The 21,348-nt window shown below is 38.5% G+C and overlaps 1 protein-coding gene across 1 annotated transcript in view; it reads right to left on the bottom strand.

Moving 5' to 3' along the window:
• Positions 1 to 5,555, bottom strand: part of Tmod2 (tropomodulin 2) — a 45,108-nt gene extending 39,553 nt beyond the window's left edge. The window contains exon 1 of the mRNA XM_077799841.1: positions 5,433 to 5,555. The gene's annotated coding sequence lies outside the window, so the exon portion shown is untranslated. The remainder of the gene's footprint in view (positions 1 to 5,432) is intronic.
• Between the last annotated feature and the right edge of the window lie 15,793 nt (positions 5,556 to 21,348).

The following is a 21,348-nucleotide window of genomic DNA, read 5'->3' as shown; positions in this document are numbered from 1 at the left end:
TCAGGCAAAAAGTATGGCAAAGCAATGGGAAGGAGTGAGCAGGAAGGGGAACAAGGAACAGATCTTCCAGAATCTGTTTTTGATTTTCAAGTATTTGTTTTTGAGACTATTTGTTCTTAATTTCCCAATCTCACAACATAAAAATTGCCAGAGCTTAAATCATGCTTGAGAACAGTCCCCTTTTATAACAACAGAGTGACGGCTTCCCTCTAGGTTCAGAAGAGCACAGAAGACTAAAAGTATGAGACTTGGAAGTAGCCAGCCCAGGTGATGATGCCAACACATGGCAAGTGACCACCTTTCTGAGCTTCCTTCCCTTCCCCTGTAAAACAGGCAAAGAACAGAGCAGCCATGCGCTGCCTGATGACAGGGACACATTCTGAGAAATGCATCGTTAAATGATTTCATTGTTGTGCAAACAACACAGTGTATTTGATCTAAGACAGCTACAGTGTCACCAGCTGATATGATCTTCTGGGACAACTGTTGTGCAAGTGGTTCATGGTTGACTGAAAGATTATTAGGCCCATGACTGTTTTTATCCCAGAAGGTGGAGGTGATGGTTAAGGAGAAAGTGTTTGTGCTGGGCTCAGTGCCTTGTGCATGCAAGCTCTCAAAGCTATTTCTCTTTTGTCCTTGGTCTGGGAATAACCTTCTTTTGGGGGTGTTTTTTCCTTCTGTTCTCTTTGCCAGAATTTGGTAAATACAGAGAGGTAGTATCCTGTAAGTGCCCTGGGTCAGAACTGCCAGGGATATGGCAAGTCATCAGGTATGGGCTGGCCAAACTATGACACAGACTTCCATCTGAGCAGGAAGCAGCCAAGAAGTGGCCTGGCTGGGGTAGCTCTTTCATATGGAAGTCTCAACGTGTGCACAGGCTACCGGCTCTCTTAGTGGGTCTTACTTCCTCATCCTACTGCCTGGCTCTATTTTTCTGAGTTCTTTCTTTTTACTCTCCTCTCAATTCCCGGTGACCCCCTGCCCCCATGCTAGAGATGGAATCCAGGGCCTTGTACAAGCTAGGCAAGCTCTCTACCACTGAGCTACACCCCCATCCCAAGTTCCTACTTCTTGTCCTCTGTCTATCCCCCTGACTTCCACATCCCCAGCCCTTTTCATTTTTTCTTTTGAGATAGGGTCTCACTAAGTTGCTTAGGGCCCTTCTAAGTTGCTGAGGCTGGCCTCGAATTTGCAATCCTTCTGTCTCAGCCTCCTGAGTCACTGGAATTACAGGTGTACATCAACTGTCTACCAGCCAGATCTGGATTTATGATTTGCTATGATTTATGGGCTATGTACACCTTTACTAATGATTGTTTACCAAGGAATAGGCAAAACATCTAGCAACTAGTATATAATGGGAACTGCCCAATCAGAATGGGTGTCTATAAACAATAAGGATGACCATACCCACACCTAATAGCTGAAGAGCAGCCCAGCTCACTACACTCCAAACTCCTCCAAGCACTCTGATGAGAAGCTTCCTGGTTCCATCTTAGGGCTGGTGCTCCAACTCTGCTTCTTATGTCCAGGCTTGATATAGCTCGCCTTATGCCCTGTTTCAGGAGTTCCTGTCACCCACAGTCCTAGAGATGACCTTCTCATCCCCATACCATCTTACTGTCACTAGGGGAATCTAGGAAGATGGATGACACATATGAAAGACACAATTCATAGGGTGTCCTTAATGCCCCAATAGCTGGGGCAAAACATATGAGCAGGTATAACACCAAATCACAGCTTTGAGAAATGTGCTGAAATGCAGGACCAAGCACAAGGAACTCAAAATGGGATATGGGAAGAAAGGTGGAGATGCCAGCTCCATTGAAGGGCTATAGCAGAAAATCCACCTAGTTTTACAGAACTACAAAACCTTCAAAGTTATGTATAAATGACTTTTTGATATACTGAAAATAAAAATGGCTCATATATACGAGCAAAGTACTAAGCAGGAGAGTTTGTCGAAGAAATGGGAAATTAAGGTTGGAAAAGTAGATCAAGGTCAAATAGCTATGATTCATTAAAACCAGAACCTGAAATTTGAATTCTAATCTATAGGTAATAGAAAACAAATGACAAATATTTACAATCTACACATTTACTGAGATGTCCTGGTCCTCTACCCAAAAATGTTTTCAAGGCAGTATTTCCCAAAGTTAGTTTCATGCAGTGCTAGTCCCTCAAGATTTTTGGTTTTTGCCAGTGCAGTGGCACATCTCTGTAATTCCAGCAACTCAGGACACCAAGGCAGGAGGATTGTGAATTGGAAGTCAACCTCAGCAATTTAGTGAGACTCTCTCAAAATAAAAAATAAGTAAATAAATAAAAGGACTAGGGATATAGCTTAGTGGCAAAGTGTCCCTGGGTTCAATTCCCAGTAAAAAACAAAAAGGATTTTTATATTTTTGCACATAGTTTGAGAAACATTCCATACCATATCCTACAGACATTCCCACCCTACCTCCATCTCCATGCTCAATGATCATTAACCATGAAAGGTGCTGAACAGTCAAGAGCAAACAAACCTTTTCAGTTTTGTTTAGCATAGGGTTTCCCATATCTGCCCAGGTGCTTTATTTTTCTTGTAACACCTACAAACTTTCCATATTTGGGAAAATACTGATTGAGAGACTCAAAGATCATACACACATATGCTATTTTAGGCATGCATACAAGGAAACACGCATACCTTAAATTATTATGTACACAAACATGCACACACATATGCACACACACACAATTCAGCTATAGCAAAATTATCCTTGCAGCAAAGGAGTTTGTATAAGAGAATAAATGTTGTCTGAAGAGTTGACTGTTTTCTTGTTCTGGTAATAGGGGTCTCTTCTGCTGATGACTTCTATGACTTCTTTGAACTATTTATAGTCTATGAGGAAAACATTTAGATATGTGTGATTTACACACAAAGTAAATGAAAGGGAATCCCACAATTTTTGTTCTGTCCAAAAGCTAGATCAGTTCTTTCCCCAAAACTTCCTTAACCCCAAATAAAATGAACCACTCCCTTATATTCTCAAATTTACTACCGCAGTCTATTACTAACCATACAGTTCTCTACCACAAACTTTCTCTTTATATTTATTTATTGATCTCCAGTTTCTTACTTAAAAGCCCACATCAACAGAAAAATTTAAATGGTATAATAAGTAACTGTATATGTTCTTAATTCACCAGCTATCTTCATTCTGCAGACATGCTATATTTCTGCAGCTGCTCTTTCACCCTGGTATTTTTTTTTTCTGATTCAGTTGAAAGTTGTAAATGTCAATGCACTTCACCACTATTACCAATATCTCAAAAAAGGACACTCTACCAAAAACCACACTACCATTATTACATCTAAGAAAATTAATTAATTAACATTAATAAAATTAACATTATATTTAATATTACCCAATATTCAGTCCATATTCAAATTTCCTCAATTGCCTCCAAAATGTCCTTTTATCTTTTTTTTCCTCACGTAGAATTCAAAGTTCACAGATCCCAATTCATTGTTATATCACAAGTATTTTAATCTACAATAGATGCTCCCTCTCCCCCACATCTTTTTGGCAGGAACACTATATAGGCAAAGTTATGACTTTATTCCAATAGGAGATTCCATAACAGGTGAAGCTAAACTTGATCATTTGGTTGAGTTGGTGACCTCCCAACCTCCACACTGTAAGGACATTCTAAATGGTCCATGGTGAGATACTTTGAAATAATGTGAAAATCTCACTTTCCAACAACCTTCCACATAAAGGTTTCAGACTAGCTGATGAGTCTAGCTGAGCCAACTGTGAGACTAGGATCTGCACTGCACTGATTTCCTGCTTCTCTCATTCCTTTTATTGTGTATTTATTTTTCAAACAATGACCCATCACTGCGCATCCTCCCTTCTACTATACCTTCTCCCTGGTTACTTCTCCTGGAGCTTCCTCCCCCACCTTCTTGCTGATCACATTTGACAGCTCAGGCCCAGCTAACCCTTTATGTGCTGACCCCATCACCTCACTTTCAGCAAACAGAAAAACCACCACGTAGTGGCTTACCAATCACAGAAACTTACAAAAATTAAAATGATTAATATGCACTGGGTTAAATTGAAGAGAACAGATAGAGGAAATCAGGTTGTTTTTTTGTTTTGTTTTGTTTTTTAAATTAGATTGCCTAAGCCCTGAAGGAAAATCTTTCCTCCTCACTAGGGTGCAGCTGCTTGTTCTGTCACAATCAGGCTTTTTGTAATGGTGTTAAACAGAAGCACCCTCATTTCTTCAGTTCCCTGATATGAGAATCTAAGAAGAACTGAGGTTTAGAAATCATTTATTAGCCAAATGCTCCCCTTTTACATGGGAAAGGTGAAGGGACTTGCGCAAGGTCCCTCAGCTCCTTAATGGTGGAACTACGACGGAAGCCAGGATTCTAAAATACCCCCTTCTTGTTCTTTTTTTTTTTTTTTTTTTTTTTTATTTTATTTTTTTTATTGGTCGTTCATAACACTACATGGTTCTTAATACATCATATTACACGGTTTGATTCAAGTGGATTATGAACTCATTCCCTTCGCAAGGGCCTTGTGAATCAGATATTTAATAGGCACGGAAGACGCTGTAGCATTCACGGCCTTTTAATTGCTAATTTGAATTTTAACCACATCACCTTCCCATCTTTCAATTCTTCAAGTAAAATTTCCCATTAAGAGCCTCTTATTATTTAAAAACTAACAAACAAAAATCAACCTTCATTTCTGCCTGTCAAGAGGGAAAATTGAGGCAGCCCCGGGGAGCACATACCACCATTACTTTAACCAGAAAATGATAATAATGATCATGATAATAATATTTAATAATAATAACAATTATTATTATCACCATCATTGTCTCGAGGACCTGCAGGAGGCAGCTTTCTGGGAAGCTGAAACGCCCTCCCAGTGACAGCTCCAGATATCTCGGGGAAAGACGCCAGTGGAGTCCACCCTTCTCCGTCGCCCGCTTGAACGAGGCCATGAGACGGATAAGACTCAGGGAACGTCTCAAACGTTCACAGGAGAAGAGAAAGTGGGGAACAAAGCCCAGCGTGGAAAAAAACCATCCCCGCAGCCCGAGGGGACAGGAGACCGCGCCCTCACTGCAGCGGCATTGCTGGTTGCATCTGTGCAGAACCGCAGTGCGGGGCGTGGGACCCACACACGTCGGCTGCCGACCGCGCCACCCGCGCCACCCGCGCCCAACACCCGGCAGCTCAGCGCAGCCCTCGGGGATGGGAGGCAAGAAGCGGCCCGGCACTGAGCGCCAGCTTGGCCGAGCGCCGACACCGCGGAGCATCCTCCAGCGGACAGAGAGGGCGCGGCGGCCACCCGGGAGCCGGCGCGGGGGCTGCAGCCAGAGGCTGGCGGGGACCAGTACCCTCCCGCCCCCGGAGCCCTCACCCGTCCGTGCGCTCATCCCGGAGCCAGCGGTGCTGGCCGTCGGCCTGTCAACCCCGAGGTAACGGGGTCGGATGAGCTGGGGCGGCGCCGCGGCCCGGGCAAGCGCGGCGATCAACAGGCGGCTCCCGGCCGGGCGCGGCGCCGGGGCGCGCTGCTGCAGCGGAGCAGGATGGGAAGCGTAGTTCCCGGAGGCGCGCAGCGGCCGCGCGGAGGCGGACCCCCGCCTACGCAGCAAAGGTTCTGCGGTCCTCACCTTTACCCCCTAACCCAGCAGGTGTCCTCCGGTAGAATCGGGGTCCGCACCCGTTAGCGTTCTGCAAAGGAGCCTCAGCTTGGGGAAAAGGCTTTGGAGGCTCTTTTGAGACGCTGGAGGCTAAGGATGGGGTGGGTGGCAGAGGCTTGTCAAGCTTGTGAGGAGCGTCTGGGTGAGCATCGTTACGTGGAGTCTTGTTAAGACGGGGTTCAGGAAAAGACTAGGCCTGCTCGAGGATTTACTGGCTGGGCGAGGGCGTGGGAAGGAGGAGTAACTGAGTTAATTGCCTCTGGAAGAGAGATAAGCAAGTTGGGGTTTAACGAGGTTAAAATTATGTCCTGAGGATGTCGGGGAGCCCACGCACACGTGGTGGCTTCATTACTTGTGAAACTGGACGGTTTAGCCTATCTGAGACTTAGTATCCTCATCTGTAAAATAGGCTTAAAGCTTAAAGATGTACTGAGGATTAAAGGACCCATAACATATGCCTGTGTCAGGCACTTAGGGCATACTCAATAAAGGTTCCTTTCTTGGAAGTTACAAGGAGTTCTTGGGCACACTTCCTGCCAGGAAAGTCCTGCATATAGAGCTAAACTAAAGAGAGATGAGGTCTCATTGGGCTGGGTAAATGTTAAAATCCACTGGGTTTATTCCTAGTCGTTTATCCCTTTCCCTTCATCCCTGGATACGTACTGAGATGTCCTCACTTCTGTTTCTCAGGAGTTGCAAGATAGAGAAAACACTGTCTTGTTTCTGAAGCATCAAAGTTGGGTGAGATGACATAGAACAAAGCCAAAAATTATGAAGATACATGATGTAGTAAGAGTTTATTTCCAGAAGCTTATTCTAATTATATTTAGTTTTTCCTCCTTTTTAATCCCTTGCTGCACGCCCTGATTACAATCTTTGCTTATGGCACTTATCTCGACAGTTTCAGATATGTTGAGTTTTGTTCAGTTGCTACTATGCAGTGTTTCACATTATGGTGGAATTGGCACTTAGAGATGACATGGAGGAAATTGAACCAAAGGGAAGGATGAAGCATGGCTGTGTCATCTCTGAAACTGGCAAAGGGTGAATGGAGATGAAACAGCATTGTTGTCTGACATGGGGGATACAGTAATCATGTGGCCAAAATAAAGTGCTGTAGAGGAAATTCTATACTTAAAAATAATCACTCTTGTCTGGGGCTGGGGCTCAGCGGTAGAGCGCTCACCTCGCATGTGCGAGTCCTTGGGTTCCATCCTCAGCACCACATAAAGATAAATGGATGAAATGAAGGCATTGTGTCCAACTACAACTAGAAATAAATATTTTAAAAAATAATAACTCCCCTTGGCATTTGTGAAAATATTTTCCTATTCATCTTCTCCTTTGATTTTTTTCAACAAGCCTGTGAAATGGACAGGTATTTTTCTCCAGTCAGAGTTATGTGAAGAACACAGAGTTATGTGAAGGACACTTAACTCAAGGTCCTTCAGCTGGTCAGTAAGCATAGGGTGTCTTTATGCTTTCCTTTGTACATTTTAGAACAGGACCATATCTTTCCCGATAAGTGGGGTGGATCAGAAAATAAAGTTAATTCTCTGAGGCTCTTAGAACTAGTGTGATGAACTCTGGCACACAGTAGCTGATGACTTGGGAGATCAGTGTTGTTTCTACTGTCAGTTGTGGTAATGGTCTGTACTATGGACCTCCTTGTCAGAATGACAATTCTGAGCTGAAAAGAATTAAATGTACCTTGTTTCCATGAGTGCATTACTTTGGCAGAGACCTGGATGGTGTTTATTCTTTGGGATACTATGTGTGTGTGTATATATATACACACACACTCATGCATGTGTGTGCTCATGTGCTTGTATTTTGAAGTTGTTGCACTTGAAAATTACAGCTGCTCTAAATTCTTAAACACTGGAAAGCCATCCTTTGGTTTTAAATGGTGGAGGGTTAGTAGAAGAGTACAATGGTGGTTTTAGCCCTTTAAAGCCTTTGGATAGTAACAGGTTCTTACTAGCCAACTCAAAAATTCTTTCCTTGACTGAGTGTCTCTTTTAGTAGGGTTTGTTCCTGAAAGAGAATACTATTTTTTTGTTGTTCTTTCAACATTAGCTTGGGTGACTTGCTCTCTCCTGAGCACTCTCATGTCTTTAGTTGAAGGGGAAAAGATGATGGAAGTGAAGGGAACTGGACTTGATGTTTATGGTTTGAGAGAGGAGAAATTAAGTTTTAATTAAGAACTAACTTTCTGCCTCTAAATTGAGGCTTAGGAGTAAAGAAAAAAATTATCTTAAATTTAACATTTCATTTCAAATAGCATCAGTAACTTTTGAACTCATGTCAAGCATTGGGTAGTTGGAGATTTTTGTAGACAAAAACTAAATAAATCCAGTTTCTAAGAACCCAGGCTGAATGAGGCTCCAAGAGTCAGACCAACAAGTTTTATTCTATGTTGAGTTTACTGGTAAGAATATTATTATCTTGATACTACCTCTCAAAAGTATTGTCACAAAATGCCACTTATGAACTGAACGTTAGAGAGAGAGATACAAAGAGTTATATTTGACAGAAGCTTGATGAAACTCTGGCATCTATTTGCCCTACAATGAGGGCTTTTGCTCTGTAATTTAATTAATACTTTATAGATACATTATTTGTATGTAATTTTATAAGTGTCCATATTTTTTTCATTTTGCATTGTGTAAAGTGTACAAAATCTCAAAGTATAAAATACTGCTTATATTGTTTGTAATTATAGTGTGTAAATATTTTCTAATCATGTACATTGATGGGGTGGGGGACAAGTGGGTTATTCAGGTTTTTTTTTTAAGTGACCCTTTTGTATTGTAGTTTCAACAGATAACTGCCCATCAAATTTAAAACCACTTTAATACATTTTTATTTAGCAGTTCCAATAAGAAAAATCTCTATTTTTAATTGTCTTTCTCCATTAAAAGAAAAATATTTCATCTGTCCATTTAAAATAAATGGCCAGACATCAGTTTAGGCCCTTCATTCTCCAGGTTATAGTCCAGTCAGTATTTGAATTTGGGTTCTCAGAAATTTTGTGATTTTGTTTTAGCACAAGTAGCCCATGGTTTTTCTCCCAAATAAAATATTTTCCTTCACCCTCTTGAGTCCTTATGCTTTGTCTCCCTCCTCTTGTTGCCCAGTGAATGGGATGGTAGAGAGGGAGAAAATGTTCATTGCACACAGAATGTCAGGCTGCTTTTGGGACTTGGCAAACAAAGCTTGCACTGAGTGGTGGTGTGTTTGGCAATATTACTGTGCCAAAAATTACCTTGTTTAATTATCTGCATATATATGTCAAACTTATTATCCTTATTGCAAGCTGAAAATTAAGATACTTATGTTTATGCTTTTGTGTGTAACCATTTGCCTTTTCTAACCTGCTTTTCTTGTTAGCTGAAAATATAGTTCTGTTAGTTAAGTGAAGAGGCTCATGCAGAAAACACATTTACACGGTAGTAAAGTAACAGCATTTGTACATTTGCTGTCTATCTCCTGATGGCAGTGGTGCCTTTGTCACCTTTTGGAAGGTTGGCGCTTTGTTTTTGTTTTGAAATGCAAGTAGTAGCTTGCTTTTAACTTCACAAGATCTCCCCAGATGAAAAAAGATAAGTAATGGCATGTTATCATCCAGATTTAGTTGGAGCATTTGCATTTTTATTTTTATCAAAACAGGTTATACTTGTGGGGACTGGCCACTAATAATGTATAGGGTCTTTAAGAATAATTTTTAAATTAAAGAAATAAAATTTTTGAGAAATGACCCATTAACAAGTGACTTGAGTTGGAGAATTAGTAGTTGACTCTTCTGGTTTGTCTCTGAGGGAGCAATAATAGTACAGGTGGCTGCCCATGTAGAGCAGTTAAGCATGATCTTGGTGGTTATTTCTCACTCATCAGCAGTGTTGGTGCACCTCATTATCTATGCATTTGTTTTCTTAAGAGTTGTGTCAGCCAGTGAGTCCACCAGTTCTTAGGTAGTAAATGCAGATTTCCCTCTTCATTCATTTTTTTTCTTTTTAATATTTTTATACTACATCTTGTTTAAAGTCCTATGAATGTATATGTGTGTTGTTAAAACTGCTTTTTCTCAGTTTGAAAGAAAAAATAATTAAATGAAATGGACCAAACCCATTTAAATCATAGTCTCAAATGTTCCCATTTATTTGTTATTCCAAATATCCTGTATAACAGTTTGTCTGACTTTTTTATATTGTGCATTTGTTAAATATTGTGCCTTTCGTTAAATAGGAACAGAGCTGCTTACAGATCCAGCCATAGGTTTTCTAGAGAAAGCTGATGGTAGCCTAAAAATAATGAAGCAGTTTTATTCATATTGTAATGAAGAGTAGCAAAGATACTTGGTAGTATGCTATCCTTTTCTTTGGTTTTCACATAGTTCCTCACAAAGAAGATGGCTACACATGATGAAATGAATGGAACATTACTTTTTTTTTTTAAAGAAAGAATGTGAGCCAGGTTTATGACTTAGTTGAAACCCATCATCATTTCTGGACCATATCTTATAAAGTTTAACTTTTCAAATTGCTTTTTGGAAAGTGAAAGTGTAGAAATGAAACAGAACTTCTAGAGCTGGAAGGGAACTTACCAATCATCTTGTGTTGCCTCTTCTTTATGTAAACGAGGAAGTTGATATATTGACAACAAATGTCACATGGCAAAAAGTAAAACAAAAAAATCTATGTGGCAGTTATAGTGAAGTACTTTAGTTATTCAAAATGGGATATGTATCACATCTCATTGGGAACAGGTAGTAGATATTGTGGGTTGCCTACTCAACTTCCAATCTGCTCTCATGTTTTTCTTTACAGAGTTCCATATGAGTGTTCTTCCATCAGGGACTGTGGCATTAACATTACCTCAGAGGCATACTCCTAAGCTTATTGTGGGCAAAAGGAATAGGATCCTCTTAACTGTACAAGATTAGGAGTGGGCACCTGGCTTTGTTCTGACCGGTAAGACCCAAGGAGAAGTCTGCTGAAAACACTTCTGGGAAAGTTTTCCTTGTTCTTAAGAGACATAAAGGGAAATGTGGCACCGTCTCCACTGGATGCTATTGTATCTAGCTGTGTGACCTGAAGTTAGAATGACCATCTTAAAAACATGAGAGGATCCAGCTTCAGGACCAAAACAGTAAACTGATGACGGCAGAGTGAAGAGACAGAATGAACTGGGGTCTACAATGTTGTCAAGTCAATAAACCAATCAGCTTTGGTGCTGTTCTCCTTCTGGATTTCTTGTTATATGAGATAATAAATATCTGCATTGTTGAGTCAATTTGAGATATGGTTTCTGTTACTTGAAGCTGAAGGCATCCTAAGTGTGACTTTGATCCTAAGATGAAACCTGAAAGTAAGTCCTTTGGGTAGACTGAAAGACTACTTCCTAGAACTGATAAAAACAACCAATCACCACAAAATCACAGGCAAAGAAAATGTGAGTGCATCTTATTGCATCACAGATAACAACATGGTTTTAACATCAGACAGACAGGTTTGAACCCAGATATTTACTGGGAAATTGACCATGGCACAATTGCTTTAACTTCTCTAAGCCTTATTTTCTTCACCTCTAGACTAAGAATAATAATACCACAGGGAAATGTGGAGAAAAAGAGTAATATCACATAGAGGGCTGGGGTTATGGCTCAGTGGTAGAGCACTCACCTAGCACATGCTAGGCGCAGGTTTGATCCTCAGCACCACATAAAAATAAATAATAACCAAATAAATAAAATAAAGGTATGTGTCCAACTACTATATATATGTATATATATATACATATATACATATATATAAAACTACTATATTGCTAAGAGCCACAGCCAAGTAATATGATGCATAGCATTTTTGGTTGAAAGGTGACGCCAGCTAGCCATTGAGATGATATGATTATGTTAAGATTTACATTCATATGGATATTGGACTCCTGCTGTCCACCTCGGCCTGCTATTGGACTCCTGGAGAGTTCCCATTGGTTGGGGAAGTGTGGTAGGAGGGATTTTCCGGAGGAGGAACTTCCTCTTGGGATCTGGGAGATCGCAGCGTGCGTCGGCAATCTTCCCTGGAGCGTCGGGGCATTGGCGGCAGTTTTAAAAAATAAAGTTTGTTCCTGCTTGAGTGGCTCGTGATTTTGTGCCTAGCCAGACTGTGGCACTATATAGGTATAAATACATATATATAAAGTAATATCACATAGGGATGTTATGAAGATCAAATGTGATAATTTGTGTTATGTACACTAAAAAGTTTGTTAGTAAGGACTATAAGGGCAGCAACTATGCTAATGATGTATGAATTAAATCTTATTCATAATGTAATTTGCAGCAAGCATTTTAAAGTGAATCACTATGTAATAGTGATTATGTTAAATGACGCACAGTATAACCATCAGCAAAATCCAGAATATGGGAAACTACGTGACAAACAACACAGTTTCTTCGATAAGTAAGTTGCAAGAAAAATAAAACAGGGAGGAAGAGCTTACATATACATGGAACTACAATAGACAACCAAATGGAATATGTGGATCTTTATTTGAACAAAGTAACTGTTTTAAAAAAAAAACATTAATGACACAATTGGGGGAAATATGAACACGGGATGTTTGATTATATGAAGGTTCTATTTGAAATGTTTTGGATATGATGATGGCATCATGATCATGTTTTTCAGAGTCCTTATCTTTTGAAGTGATAAACTGAATATTTACAGAAGAAATAATATGCCAGATGCAGTGGTACACACCTGTAATCCCAGCAACTGAAGAGGCTAAGGCAGGAGTGTTCTAAGTTCAAGGCCAGCCTCAGCATCTAGCAAGGCTCCACCTCAAAATTTTAAAAATAATAAAAAAAGGGGCTGGAGTTGTGGCTCAGTGGGAGAGTGCTTGCCTAGAACATGTGAGGCACGGGGTTCGATCCTTAGTACCACATAAAAATAAATAAATAAATATAATAAAGGTATTGTATCCATCTATAACTAAAAAAAAAATTAAATTAAATTAAAAGGACTGGGATGTGGACTGGGATGTAGCTCAGTGGTACAGCGCTTGCCTAGCATGTGTGAGGCACTGGAAACACTTCTTAAATAAACTTCTTTCATTCAAAAAGAAAAGGAGAGAAAGAAAGAAAAGAAAAGAGAAAGAAAGAAAAAGAAAGAAAGAGGGAGGGAGGAAGAGAGGGAGGGAGAGCAAGTTGGGCTCAGTGGCACATACCTCTCTCTAAATCTCAGTGATTTGGGAGGCTGAGGCAGGAGAATGGCAAGTTCCAGGCCAGCCTCAGCAACTTAGGACCTAAGTAACTTAACAAAACCCTGTCTCAAAATAAAAAATAAAAAGGGATGGAGATGTAGCTCAGTGGTAGAGCACCCCTGGGTATGCTTTTGTGTGTAACCATTTGCCTTTTCTAACCTGCTTAGAAAAAAAAAATCCCCAATCCAAAAAAAAAAAAAAAACAAGAAAAGAATGAAAGAACTAAATTCAATAACCTAACTTTATTCCTTGATAAGTTAGAAAAAGAAAAGCAAATCAAACTCAAAGCTAACAGAGGAAGGGAATAAAAATTAAAGTTAATTTAAGAAAAACAGAGGTTAGAAAAATAATAAAATCAATGAAATCCCAGTCTCTGAAAGCTGGCAAACCTTTAGCTACATTGACAAAGAAAAAAGAGAGGAGGTGCAAATAACTAAAATCAGGAATGAAGTGGGGACATCATACTGACCAGACAGAATGATAATAAAAGAATGCTATGAATAATTGTATGCCAATGAATTAGTCCACATGAAGTGAACAAACTCCTAGAAGCAAACAAATTATATAAACTGAATCAAGAAGAAACTGGAGCGGGGTAAAAATGGGAGTTCATAATCCACTTGAATCAAATGTATGAAATATGATATGTCAAGAGCTTTGTAATGTTTTGAACAACTAAAAATAAAAAAAGAAGAAACTGGAGTCTTAGTGACCTACAACAAGAAAAGAGACTGACCCCAGTGGCTTGGGATGTTGAGGCAGGAGGATGGTGAGTTCAAAGCAAGCCTCAGCAAAAGCGAGGCGCTAAGCAACTCAGTGAGACCCTGTCTCTAAATAAAATACAAAATAGGGCTGTGGATATGGCTCAGTGATTGAGTGCCCCTGAGTTCAATCCTTGGTATCCCCCAAATCCCCCCAAAAGAAAAAGAGATTGAATTCCACTTTCTCCCAACAGAGCAAAGCCTAGGACCAGATGGCTTCACTGGTGAATTCTACAAAACATTTAAAGAATTAACACCAATTATTTTTAATGCTTAAAAAAATTAGAACAGGAGAGAACATCATTCTATGAGGCTAAAATCACCCTGATACCCAAATCAGAGAAAAACACTAGAAAATTACATATGGATCAATATTCTTTATGAATCTTCAACAAAATACAAGCAAACTGAATCCAACAGCCCATTAGAAGGATTATACACCATGATCAAGTGGAATTTATCCCAGAAATTCAGGCTATTTAACATAAGAAAATCGGCATCTTATTTGTAGAACATGTCATATTTATAAAACAAAGGGGAAACACATTATCATCTCAATTGATGCAGGAAAGACATTTGACAATATCAGCATTCATAAGTTATTTTTTAAAAAGCTCTCAGAAAACAGGGAATGGAAGGAAATTTTCTCAACATGAACAACCCACAGCTAACATCCTACTCAATGGGGAAAAACAAAAATCAGAAATGAGGTAAGGGTACCACGTCCTCTTTCCTCTTTCGTCACTGCTGTTTATCATTTTACTGGATAGCAAGACCTATTACATGAGAAAAAGAAAGAAAAAGCATCTAAATTGGAAAGGAAGAAGTAAAACTGTCTCTATTTGCAGATCACATGATTCTATATGTAGAAAAGGATCCACAAGAAAGCTACTATAGCTAATAAAAGAATTCAGCAAATTTGTAGAGAACAAGATTAACATACACACAAATCAGATGCTTCTATCCACCAGCAATAGACAATTGGAAAAGAAAATTTAATAAAAGAAATTTCATTCACAGTAGTATCTAAAAGAATAACATTCCTGGGAATAGATTTAACCAAGGAGGTGGAAGGCTTGTGCTCTGGAAATTACAAAACTTACTACAAAATGAAAACACTAGTTTTGGCATGAGGAGAGACTTACAGACCGTGGAGTATAATTGAGAGTTCAGAAATAAACCATATATCTAGGGCCAGTTATTTTTTCTATTTTCCTTTTAGCAATTCAGAGGATCCAACCCAAGCACTCATGAAGGCTAGCCCAAAACTCTACCACTGAGCAATATCCCCAGACCATCAGTTGATTTTTGACAAGAGCAATAAGTCCAAACAATCGACAAAGAATAGTTTCTTCAAATGGTGCTGGGAAAACTTGATTTTTCTCATGCAAAAGAATGAATTTGGTCTCCTATCTCAAGCCAATTTAAATAATTAATTCAAAATTGATCAGTGGCACAAATATGAAAGCTAAGACCCATCTTTGTGACCTTGGATTGGCAATGGATTCTTGGATATGATACCAAAGCATAAACACTTAAAAAATAAAATTGGACTTTATTAACATTGAAAAATTGTGTCCAACAAAGAACATTAACCAAAATTGAAGGGGTTGGGGATGTAGCTCAATGGTTGAATGCATGCTTAATATATAAAAGCCCTTCAATTAAATTCACAACACCTAAAACAAAAAATGTGGAAATACAAGCTACAGAATGTGAAAAAAAACATTGCAAGTCATATATCTGATATGGGTTTAATATACATAAAATACCAATAATGTAAAAACAAAAAAAAGACTAAACCCCAAATTTTTAAAAATGGGCAAAGAACTTAAATGGACATTTCTCCAAAGAAGATATATACACATGGCAAATAAGCATGTGAAATGACGCTCAACACTATTAGTCATTAGTGAGATGAAAATTAAAACCAAAATGAGGTCTGGGAGTGTGGCTCAGTGGTAGAGTATTTGTCTAGCATATGGAGGCCCTAGGTTCCATCCCCAGCACTGCCTCCAACACATACACACACACACACACACACACACACACACACACACTCCACACCCCCCCAAAAACCCCAAATTAATGAGATACCATCTCACATACTAGGACAGCTACGATAATTTTTTTTAAAGGAAAATTGCAAGTATTAGCAAAGATATGAGGAAATTTGGACCCTCATACATGGCTGGTGAGAATGTAAAATGGTATAGCTACTATGGAAAACAGCTTGGTTACTTTACTCAAAAGGCCAAACATAGAATTACCACATGACCCAGTAATTCCACTTATAGGTATCTACCCTAAGGCATTGAAAGTAGAGATGGGAACAGATACTTGTATTTCAATGTTCCTAGTATACCAGTTGGTATACTTTTGGCTAGTATATATATAAATATTGTATGTAATTTATATATATATCTTAGAGTATATGATATTTTATATACTTAATTTTTAGAATCTATTTGGTTCCTGATTTTCATATAAAAATTAATTGCATTTTATGTAATGAGGCATACTTCAAATATTTTATTCAAACATTTTTGGTTTCTTGGGATACCTGTATCCTCCCTCAGTTTCTAACTTGTTTGATTTTCTTTAAGGTGTCTTTTTGTTAGGCAAAATTCTTGTTTTAATTGTCTTGCTTGTCAATCTTTCTTTTATGAGTACTCGATTTTTGCCTTACCAGAGAAACCCTTTCTTACTCTGAGATTGTATTTCTCTGTATATTCTAAAAGTTTTGTCTTTCTCAACTAAGTTTTTATCTGAAACTAAATTTTGCATATAACAGGGAATACAGATGTGGATGACCAATTGCCTTGATTTTATGTATTTCATAAACTATTCCCCAGTGATAGACAATGCCATCTTTGTCACAGATGAAGTCCTCATGCATTTGTGGTTCTGTCTCCTGGTTGCACTATTCTTTCTTTTATGATTTTATTGGTGCATTATAATTATACATAATAGCATGTTCATTGTGACATATGAACATGCAAATACATATCATACATGCAAATAACAAAGGTTGATCAATAATTCCCCAGTACCTTCACTTCCCCTCTCTTTTTTCCCTCCCCCTTGATCCCCATCCTCTACTCCAGTGGTCCTTCTTCTGTTTTCAGTGAGATCCCTTTTTTATTTCCTTTTTCCTCTCAGCTTCTGCATGAGAGAAAGTATTCCATCCTTGACTTTCTGAGTCTGTCTGATTTCACTTAGCATTATGCTCTCCAGTTCCATCATGATTGCACTATTCTTACCCATTAGTCTCTCAGTGAGAATGTCACTCTCTATTAATTGTCTTCTTCTCTGCTGTACTGGGGATCGAACGCAGGGGTCCTCTACCACTGAGCTATATCCCCAGTACTTTGTATTTTTTATTTCGAGACAGGATCTCACTGGCCTGGAACTGGTGATCCTCCTGCCTCAGCCTCCTGAGTAGTTGGATTACAGGCATGCTTCACTGCAACTGGCTTCTATATCTTTATGTATTTGTTTAAGCACATTGTTTATGGTTCTGCCTTTTAGGTCTTTCTTGTTTGGATACATAAGGTTGTATGTATTTTTTTAACTGCCTGAATTTTATTTAAAATATTTGATCTAAATTGTAGGTATTTGTTTTAGGAGGACTCTATGTTAGTTTAGACAGCCAGGTTGTCAGAACCAGAGCCCTAGATATGTACCTTTTCAATTTTGCTAGATATTGCTCTATAGTTCTTCAAAGTGATTATACCAATTGGCACTGCTACAACCACTCTTCGAAAGTTGTTTGACAACCTCAACTGTTCTTAGAATTAATTTTTATTAATCTAATGCCTGTGAGATTGTAGTTTTAGGTTGAATTTCTTTGCTTACTGGCAAGGTTGAACTTCTTTTCCAAGGTTTAGTGGCCATTAGAGTTTTCTTTTCTGTAAATTATTTGTTCATTATTTTGACCATTTTTTTCTAATTGGTGTTTGTCCTTTAATAATTTGTAGGCATTTTAATATATTCTAGATAATAACATTTTGTCACTTATATTTATGGCAAATATCTTTACCCATTTTTATCTTGTTTATTCACTGAGTTGCTTAGCGCCTCGCTTTTGCTGAGGCTGGCTTTGAACTCACCATCCTCCTGCCTTTAATGCGTAGAAGTGTTTATTGTTAAAGTATAGGATTTATCAGTCTCTCTTTTTCTTTGTGGTTTGTATTTTTGGTATCTTGTTTAAAAAATCCTTTGCTATCTCAAGGTTACAAAAATGCTGTTGTAAAATTGTTAAGGTTTGATTTTCCCGAGTAGGTCATGAATTAGTGTGTAGTTGATTTTGGTGTATGGGATGAGGTAGAAATCCAACTTCAACTTTTCTCACTTGGATAACAGCAACATTTAGTGAATATGTAATTTTATGTCTATTATAGATTAAGTTCCATAATATGCAGAGGTTTGTTTCTGGGTTTTCCTTATTATCTTTTTGTTATACTCGTCTATCTCAGCATCAGTACTATTACTAGTTTAGTCTTAGTGGTTTTACTGTAAATCTTGATGGCTGTGAGGGCAAGTCCTTCTTTCTCATTCTTCCTGAGGAATGTTTTGTCTTGCTCTCTGCTTCCTAGTTTTCACGTCCAGAGCTGCTTTCCTTTGCCATGCCCTTCCCCCATGATGTTCTGCCCCACCTCAAGCCCAGAGCAATGAAGTCTGCTATTTTTGGACTGAACCTGTGAAACTGACTTAAGGTTTTACTAATCTGTAACCCACTGAAAATAAAAGAAGCTGTGTTTGAAACATTAACTGCCGGAAGCCACCCTGAAATGTGCGTGGACCTTTTCAGCATTGAAGCCATTGAGGGGGAAGATATGGTATCTGGGAACTCAAAGCCACAGTCCCACTAAGGAGATGGCCCCAAACATTTAAACTCCCACTCAGCTCTGCCCAAAGTTTCCGCACAGCACCACAGATAGGTGTGACCCATTAGGAACCCAGCATCCTACCTGTCCCCCGACTCTAGCCTGTTTTTTTTTTTTTTTTGGTACAAGTTACATTTATTCTATGTATGTATAATATGTCAAAATACACTGTACTGTCATGTATATCTAGAAAGAATAAATAAAAAATAAAAAAGAACATTAAGATTGTGTCACATTTTTTTGATTACTATTTTTGGATTTATTTTATCATTTTTATCTAGATCTTATTCAGGTATTTTCACATACATAATGTATTCACAAAGTTCTATAGTTACAAAATGTATGCAGTGAAAATTTCTTTTTTTAAAATTTTTATTTATTTTTTTTAGTCATACATGACAGTAGAATGCATTTTGATATATAATACATATATGGGATCATAATACATACATCAATCATATTGTCTATTCTATTCTGCTGCCCTTCCTATCCTGAGAGAGAGAGAGAGAGAGAGAGAGAGAGAGAGAGAGAGAGAGAGAATTTTTAATATTTATTTTTTAGTTCTCGGCGGACACAACATCTTTGTTGGTATGTGGTGCTGAGGATCGAACCCGGGCCGCACGCATGCCAGGCGAGCGCGCTACCGCTTGAGCCACATCCCCAGCCCCTAGCCTGTTTTTTTTGAAGAACTTTCTATTGAATCCCTTTCATCTGTTCCGATATAAATAAAGCAAGCAAAGGCTCCTTTCTTTGTTAGAAGCTGCACCCCTCTGGTCAGCTTGACCCGTCTCTGGCTGGCGCTGAAACTGTGTTTCTGTGTCCTGTGGTTATTTCGTAGTACTATTTTTTTAGCTTTTATTTCTTAGCCAGCCCATCCCTCCGAAACGGAACCCTTTCCCTTGACCACGAGGGATGTGTGCAATAATTAACTCATTGACTAGAAGCAACAAAAACTCATCCCAATTAGGGTACCTGTAACTTTTTTTTCTTTTTCTTTTGGTACGGGAGATTAAATCTAAGGTGCTCAACCACTGAGTCACATCCCCTGCCATATATATATATATATATATGTATATGTGTGTGTGTATATATATATATATATATATATATATCGAGACCCCTCGCCGGCGAGGGAAAAAACGACACAGGATTCTTCCTTCAGCAGTTTACTCATAATGAAAAGACAGGAACAAGAGAAGAAAGCGCGCGCCCGCCCGAGCGGTCGGTCGGCCCTAGCTTAAGTACCCAGCCTTGCCAATGAACCAGCACCACATGGAAGAGTCTAATAGGTGCAGTGCAGCGGAAGTAGGCCAGAGCCCAGCCCACAGCCCAACAAGGAGTTGTTTAACAACTCTAACCGCTGAGTCATCAGAAGCAGGAAGCCAGCGCCATTTTCAGGGTGCAGTCGTCGGCTCCCAACATATATATATATAGTTAGTTAGTTAGTTAGTTTGTTTGTTTTGAGACAAGTTTTTGTTAAGTTGCTTAGGACCTTGCTAAATTGCTGAAGCTGGCTTTGAACTCGAAATCTTCCTGCCTTAGCCTCCCAAGCTGCTGGGATTACAGGTGTGTCACTGCACCAGACCACTACCTGGAATTTCTGCAGAGCTATTTTCAGACTTTTTCTGAATGTTTGAATGATGCCATTTTCCCCTAATCTTTTCAGAACCAGAACTAGGTTTGGCAAACTTGATGATGACAGAGAAATGTAAATATTATAGCATGACAGAGCTGAAATCCACTTCAAGTCAATTCAGTGTCTTATTTCAGTGACATCTTCAAGCTTGGACCAAATCCAACTTACATCAAATCCAGACCATGCCTTCTTGCCATCCTGTGCAAACAGCAAAACCAGAAACTAAAAGTCACAGGGTTAAAAACCAAATATACATCAATGTACTCTATTAATTGTTGCAGAAGACTGAATACTTCAATAAAGTAAAATACTATGATTAAATATTGTAATTGTCTTTCCTTTAACAATAAGATGTATTTCAAACATTAACCTACCTTGTAACAAATAACTCTTTACTAGTGTTAATAGTTATTTCCTTAGAGAAATATTAAACTATCATATAAGTAAAAGTACCATGGCTACAGTGATAGCTTTATTTACAAGGATACATACTACTCTAATGTTATACATTTTTATCACCAACTTCTCAAACATACAAAGTAGAAAATATATGAAAAATGAGATAAATTGTGGTATATATACAAAATAGAATCTTACTCAGCCATAAAGAATAATAATTTTATGACATATACTGGTAAATGGATGAATCATGCTAAGTGAAATAAGCCAATCCCAACAAAAAACAAAGGTCAAATATTCTCTCTGATATATGGTGGAAGCTAATACACAAGTAGGGAAGAAGGAAAGAATAGAAGTTCAGTGGATTAAACAAAGAGGAATGAAGGAAAGGGAGAGGGGATAAGAATAGGAAAGACAGTAAAATGAGTCTGACATTAATTTCCTACTTGCATATATGAATACATCACAGTGAATGTAAATACTGTATATATCCACAAGACTGGGATCCTAATTAGAAGATATAATCCATGTTTGTATAAATATGTCAAAATTGACTCAACTGTGATATATAACTTTAAAAGAATAAAAATAAACAAATAACTAAATACACAGAAAATGAGAATATCACAAAAAATGTCTTGAGACAAAAATAAAATTAGAAATGGCCATTCATGAATCATCT

Source organism: Urocitellus parryii, chromosome 6, assembly GCF_045843805.1.
Source record: "Urocitellus parryii isolate mUroPar1 chromosome 6, mUroPar1.hap1, whole genome shotgun sequence".
In the NCBI taxonomy this organism is placed as follows: domain Eukaryota; kingdom Metazoa; phylum Chordata; class Mammalia; order Rodentia; family Sciuridae; genus Urocitellus; species Urocitellus parryii.
The sequence above is the reverse complement of the archived record's forward strand: the minus strand, read 5'-3'. Positions and strand labels throughout refer to the sequence as shown.